This window comes from Littorina saxatilis, linkage group LG8 (genome assembly GCF_037325665.1).
Source record: "Littorina saxatilis isolate snail1 linkage group LG8, US_GU_Lsax_2.0, whole genome shotgun sequence".
NCBI classification, from domain to species: domain Eukaryota; kingdom Metazoa; phylum Mollusca; class Gastropoda; order Littorinimorpha; family Littorinidae; genus Littorina; species Littorina saxatilis.
This window is the reverse complement of record NC_090252.1, coordinates 32617980-32625762: the sequence shown is the minus strand read 5'-3', so window position 1 is coordinate 32625762 and position 7783 is coordinate 32617980.

Here is a 7783-nt window from a genome sequence, read left to right as displayed (position 1 = left end):
TTGTGCATTTTTTAGTGCAAAATTCTTCGATGCCGGAGCGAGTACTGCACCCAGTGCTGTTGTAGTGCAAGTGCACTAGAAAGGCACTACACCCAGTGCCGCCTCTTAGGTAACCATCCACACTTTAGGTGTGTGTGTGTGTGTGTGTGTGTGTGTGTGTGTGTGTTTTCAACCACACCAGTTATCGCTCGATTTTGTGTTTGTTTTTTGCATGAATTTGATGCGGATTATTGGAAGACATATATGTAAGCATATACAACGAAATATATCCTTCAGTGGCAGCTACAAACATACAATGTCCACTTATATCACTGTCCTTTTTGCGTTCCAGGTTTAGTCTACATGGAAACATAATATGGTGTCTAAAATGTAAACAAACAACAGCGTCAATTAAAACAGTACATACCATTATACGATGCAAAAACAAACTGAAAAGCAAAATAATACAAACACAAAAACGAATTTAAAGAGTACATAGCTCTACAAGTAATAGACAATTGCATGAGCTCAATTTGTATTTCCAATGACAAGAGTTATGACTGTACAATTAATGTCGGTCATTTGCACATCAGAATCTTGAATGAATAATCGTTTTTTAAGCTCAATCAGATGACCGCTTAGAATTGTAATAGAATTGTCTGTTAAAATAGCTGAGTTTTGCAGCGACCTTGTTAACTGGCTTTGTATGCACTCATCCTGCTCTCCAATTTGCTTGGGAAATACAACCCCGGGTCTTTGTGTGAGATGTAATGTCTTTTTTTTTGTACATACAAAATGCTGCATTACACTTGTGTTGTTGTTGCAATGTCAATGATTCCTTTTTACTTACCAGAGTTTGTGTTTGTTTGTTGCGATATACACGAAGGAGAGGGTTGGGTTAGAGCTCGGAGATTGTTCAACAATCACTAGTATAGTTGTTTTCTTCACTCTTTAAAGGATTGTATTGGGTATTTTTGCTCATTTTTGTTTTTATATGATAAAGGCTTTTTAGATTGCCTTTGGACCTTGGCATTTGTTTAGTGTTTAGCTTAATCTGTTCTTGTGTGCCATGCTGATAAGATTTTTTAGAAATTTGCTGTTGCTTTAGTAAGATGTGTAACTCTGAAAGTAACAGTTAATGTATGTTTGGTTAGTTATGTTTGTTGTAACTTCAGTGAAATTAACCACACCACTCTGCAACTTGCCATGATTTGTAACTTAAGTAACTTGAATTCTCTTCCTTGTGAATGAAATAACAAGCTGATCTGTCCATCGAATGTTCAATTTGGTAAGCGACATTGATTTCATATTTGTTTTATATTATAAGTGTGTCAATTTTTGTTATTGAAGGTCAGCAACTGTCGAAACTCTCATGCTCCCTGTAATGAAGTTTAAAGAACAAGAGTGACATCCACAGCGAGTAGAGGTCTTCACCACCTACTATTCCTGCTAGTGTTGGTTATATCCTTCTTTTGAAACTGGGTAATTTTACAAGGTGTGGGGGGGGGGAGGGGGGTAGCAAATGGCAAAGAGCAGGGAGGACTGTTTATCATTTGCTTATCATCTTTCATAAATGTTATCATCTATGGTTAATACAATGTGCATAGACCCAACCCAAACCACCGCCATCCCCACCCCCCCCCCCCCCCCCCCCACACACACACACTCCGCTACCATCATGAACATTTAAAGATTCTTATGTTTTGAATTTTGTTGAAGTCCTTCCACCGATGTGTTCATTTTAAAAACGTATGGTGCCTTTATGTTAAAGCCAGTTCTTACAACACACTGCCAGTGGCCTTATACAATACTGCTAATTCATTATTTTACAAGGTCTACAATAGTATATACTTATAAGATATATAGAGCATACACAGTTCAAGTATGCACCAAACTTATTTTTGAGGAAATGTACCCGTGCGCACACGCGCGCGTTTGTGTGTGTGTGTGTGTGTGTGTGTGTGTGTGTGTGTGTGTGTGTGTGTGTGTGCGTCAAACATTTTAAAGAGTTCTTATGTTCCTAATTGTGTTGAAGTCCTTTCACCGATGTGTTCATTTTAAAAGTGTATGGTGGTACCTTTGTGTTCGCCAGTTCCTACAACATACTGCCAGTGACCCTATACAATACTGCGAAATGATTATTTACAAGGTCTACAAGATTCTATACGTATACGGTATACCAAGCATACACAGTTCCAGTATGCACTAACACTGGTTTTTTGGTGTCTGCAACTTGATAAAAAAAAGGTGCATAATGTACGTTTATTTCTTTTTGTGTGCTCAACCACGTTTTCAATCCCCAGGAAATTGACAAAAATTGTAGTGCTAGTGCTTCAGATTGCTTATTTATTTACCAAACGTGTTACTGCCTGCTTTCTGTCTTATACATGTATGATAATGTGTTATACCAAAGGAAGAGAAAGACACATGTGCCGTTCTCATTCACTGTGTATAATATATGACTTTGTTGAACTGCATGAGTTGTGCATGATTAAACGTTGCTTTAAATGTAAACGAGTGCATTTATGCAAAATTTACTTTTGTTATCAGTAAAAAGCAAAGTGCCTTATTTAATTAAAGATACCGTCCTTCTTTTACAAACCATTGGCCTAGTATTGCTCTCACATCTTATCTTTTTGCTCGGATGCATACTAATATTGTACACTTTGACTGGTTTCTGTTTATAGTGGGATTTTTGATTTACATGTAAATAAGTTTTGCGTCGAACACTCTCATCATTCTGCAAAATGAATTCAGTATACAATTCCTACTGAAACAGCCAGGCTGTTAAGTTTGTATAGGTGTCTCAATGCAAGGATGCGTTTACATTACGCAAAAGCGGAGGCACACACGCGTTAATTGATATGATTCTTAACACGAAAAGGAATCTCTCTTGAAAGATTCAAGAATATTTTACTTTAGTTCGACTCATAAAGAGGGTGTAACAGGTGAAGGTGAAAGTTCAAAGTGCCTTGTCGAAGTGCAATTAAAATTAATGAGAGATGAATAAATATTGTTTACAGAATAAATGTTTTGTTTTTGTTGTGTCAAATAATCAACAACAAAAAACAGAAAGAGAGCTTACATTTTTGGAAACGTTTTATTCAGGAGAAAAAATACATTTAAAAGAACCTCAACCGAACGGCCTTTAAAGAAGACACACACGAGATACATGTACAATACAATGCTGGTATGTTTAGTTTCTGTTTTTGGTATATTCGGTTATCAAGTAAAATTCCCTTAATGAAATTCGGAGTGATGAAGTTGCACTGCCCAGTCTTAATCATGTATTGCTGTAGTTATTTTGATATATATTTGTCACAATTTGCTTAAATTACAAAAGAAATGTCTAAATAGTTTTTACTCGAATGTACACAGTAATACTTTTTTTAAAAGAATTAAGTTATATAACGTTGTATTTGGGAGCTGTTATAACAAGAAAAAGTGACATCCAAGAGACCTTTTTTTATAATTAGAATGAAGTGAATCTCAAATGAGAGTATATCCAACTTACTTAAAGTGATTTTGTAGATGTTCTTGATTTTGTCTGGTTATTGATGTGCATTAGGAACGTTAACTCTAATGTCACATAATATGTACGTTTGACTCATTAAAACAATATAATCATGTGGTTTCACATACGTACTAACTTTAATGTGTTCATTATTTTTATTGTGACAAAAAAAACCGGGTTGGATTTTGGAATTCATCCTCGATGAAGTATGGATACTTGAGAACATATATCCGTGGCAAAGTTATCTCCCTTTTTAAAGCTTTCTAGAGGGAGGGAAGACAACTTATTTATCTCTATGCAGCCCACGTTTATTACAACGAATTTAGAATCGTTATGCTAACACATTAGGAAATTTACCCGACACTTGCTTGTCTTTAAAACATAAACCACGTATTTATAAAATACTTTGAACTTATTTCGAGATCTCCCGAGTAAGACATTTCTGAGAAAAAAACAAATGTTTAAGTCCATCAAAAGTGTGTCATCAACGTTATTAAAATAATAAATATCGCTAGTAATTACACCCAGCAAGTCCAAAAGTACCTTAGTATCATCAAAGGATGCGCCGTGGGCTCTCTGTCATATACGTGAAGGTGACAGTTTGATTTACTCTGCCAGATTAGTAATGGCTCTTGTGAATAAATTGTCATTTTTGTCTGTTGTGTTTAAAAGTGCCAGTGAAAAGAAATAACTGCCTTATTTGCTTATCTCGCGCGGGGCTAAAAAGTATTCAATGTCTTGGCGCCTCAGTCATCACTTTGTTTCTTGTACCAGTATATTTAATATATATAAATATATATAGAAAGAAACTACAGATTTTTGTTTCTAGCGAGCTCAGAACTGACATAGGGGAGCTTCATTTCACCATATTGATCTCTGACTTGTTTCTATTGTGCTCAAATAATCCACGCAGCTGAAGATGTTGATTTTTTCCTGCCAGTCCAACTTTATTGTAAATGCATATTATACTTAAGTTGTTTACTTGTCTGTTTATGCTTTTTTCAAATAAACATTAGATTCGAGAGGAGTGTATATAGGCGTGCGTGCATGTGTGTGTGCGTGCGCGTGTGTATATGTGCGTCCATGCGTGCGTGTGCGTGCGTGTGTGTGTGTGGTTTGTGTTTGGTGTGTGTGGTGTTGTGTTTCCAATTGAGTTCACGGTCGTACAGTTTATGTGTTGGTGTTTCCTTGATCGTTTTGGAAATCCTAATGGTGGTTTTTCGAGTGTGGGTCTGTCTGTGTCCCCGAGTGTCTGTGTTCGTGTTTTGAGGAGAAGGAGAGATGGTAATTGTTTCTGAGTGTAGTTTGTCAAGAACTCTTTTCACACACACACACACACACACACACACACACACTCACACACACACACACACACACACACACACATATCGGACATACATCAATGCATCCATTCTACACAAAACCCTCACAAACAGACACCGAGGGAAAAAAACTTTTATACGTGAAAAAAATCCATGCAAAATAAAGTTTGAAAAGAAACAATATGTTCATGCAAGCTTCAAAGAAAAAATGTACGCATCACTGATAAACTAAGTTAGTATTACTTCTTATTTTCCCGGTTTATATGACTGTTATAATGAATATCTGACCTTGGCGTTTTACTATGTTCCCTATCCTAGATTTTGGACTCCCGTGTCTCTTTGCGGGTATCTTTCGGTGTGCGTGTGTCTGAGTTTATGTGAATGACTCTTGTATTCAAACCTGTTCAACTCATCAATGGACATACACATAGATTTGACTGCAAGAAATATACTCTTCAAAGTATGATGCATTTGTTTTTGCATTGTTCAGAAAAAAATCGAAGAAACAAAACATAAAAAAGACACAGATGTTTTTGTTTTATAAAGACTTTGTATCAAACGAGTTATAGGAAAAATCAATATTTACAAAATATATGACCGCGTTTGGGGACAGGTGAAATAATAGAGACTCAACGCGTTTTCCAGTTAATTGCTAAATACCGCCGGCAGGTGAACAAATGACTAATTTTCATATGTTTGGCTTTTTAGGACCCTGCAGAGTCAAATCATCAATCAACACACTAAAACATATTTGCAAAATTCATAAAGATTAACAGGTACTTTAGCTTACAACTCTGCATGGAAGTACGCAGTTTCTGCAAGTCCAGTACCTCCTCAGTCAAAATTCCCAAAAGCTGGGTTCTAGAATCCTGATCATCAAGAGGCTAGAATTGTCTAAAGTAAAAGTTATAGCCTGAAACTGTTTTCACATGTTACTCAACATTCTTTGTTTTCATTCATAACATTAAGACATTTCTTTGATATAATACATTTCATGCTTTGTCCCATGTGCTGTCACATATTATCTGTACACAATCTTTGATAATGGAATATCTATGGCAACTCAAAATGAACAACCAAAGATGAAGGACCACGAAAAAAGTTCATTTCTTATACACAGGAAAGCCATCTTTTGTATTCATAACAGCAAAAACTAAAATTGAGTTGCATGTATCATAAATTTAGCCACTGACATACTTCCATGATCGTGTAGGTAGAATTTTAATTTCGGTAAATCACTGCCTACAATCTTCTTAATTCATCAAGAAACATTTTAGTTTGTTACTGTCAGCAAAATATAAATTTCCCCATAATATTTTCTAGCTGAATGGCATCACAAACACGTTTGAATTTATTTTTCAAAATCGGATAAGTGCAATGAATTGCAATGAAAAACTCATTTAACCAAAACAGGGCCAATAATCTTAAAGGGGCAATTTTAAGAATTGCACATTTGCAGACCACTTGAAGAAGTAGGCTTATAATGCATGGTGTAATTTTCTGAACGCAACAACAAAAACGTACGATCTTTGAGATATGATTTGTACTGATGTGTAGACCTGCACAAGTGTGCAATAGAATCCTATCCCAAAACAAACACAAGCAGCTGCTGAGAAAATTCAATGAACAAAAGTTACCACGTTATCACAGCACATACAGATCGGGAAACGACATTACATGATAGATAAAATGTTCACAGTCTTAGTGAGCAAATAGATCAAATTCTTATCACGCATAAAAAAAATCTTCGACTTCTTGACAAACAAAGACATATGTACACACAAAACGTAATAAAAAAACCCAGTTAATGCATGTACAAATAAAGAAATTTGATGAAGATTGTAAAATGTTCTAAAATCTCAGAAAATAAGTTGGATATCTGAACACATTTGTATGAGCATGCATGCATAGGCATATGTATTGTAACAATGTATTCAGGTACTTAACATAAACAAAAGGGTTCACACATAACTACACGTTCAGAACACAGTCTAGGGAGTTTTCTTGACAGAAATGTTCAAGGACATGTGTTTTAATCTTCATGACATTCACTTAGGATATACTCTACTTGAATAACTGATACTTACTATAAGCATACAATGAAGTTATTACCGGGGTATCATTCTGTTGCAATACCTTTCAAAAAGCCCAAACGGATGGTAGACGCAGCAAACCGAAAGGGCCACAGACAAAAAGATGAAGTCTATGAAGTTCACAACGTATCCGAATCTGGTTTATGAAGGGAGACAATGCTGTGTCATTAGCATTCAAAACCCAAAATGCACATGTTTGTGTACGCTTCTGCAAACCTTATGAGCCTAAAAGAACTATAGTCTATGAAGTTAAAAACACGCCATAATTGGCATGTGAAGGGAGACAATACGTAGTCTACTGTGATTTTCAGAATTGAACTCATCGAACCTTGACTGCAAGGTCTTGCTTCATAGGAAGCTTAGAAAATGAGTCCCGCTGTCTCTAAACAGGCAACAATGTGAACTTGTCAGATTACAACAAGTCAGCACTATCAAAATCAAAATGCAATTCAACAATGTTTTCGCACAAGTTGCACCTAAAATTAATTCGTTAAAACATCCACTTAAGGCGTAAGTGCCATGCTTTGTGAGTGAACATTGTTGAATTGCATGTTGATAGTATTTACGTACAGTAATCTGACGAGTTCACAGTGTGCCTTTCTCGAGACAGCGAACATGAACGATACACGTCTACACCCTTTAGGGCGGGGAAATAGCTCAGTCGGTAGCGGCGCTGGCTTTAAAACCAGTTGCACGTTGTCGTTATCGGCGTGGGTTTGATCCCCACATTCGGCAAGGGATTTATTTCCCAGAGAGAACTTTGTGCAGACTCTCCTCGGTGTCCGAACACCCCCGAGTGCACGCATGCGCGCGATAAAGAACCCAAGTTTACAGCGAAAGTCTCAGGGCTTGGAAACATGCATACACGCATGCAG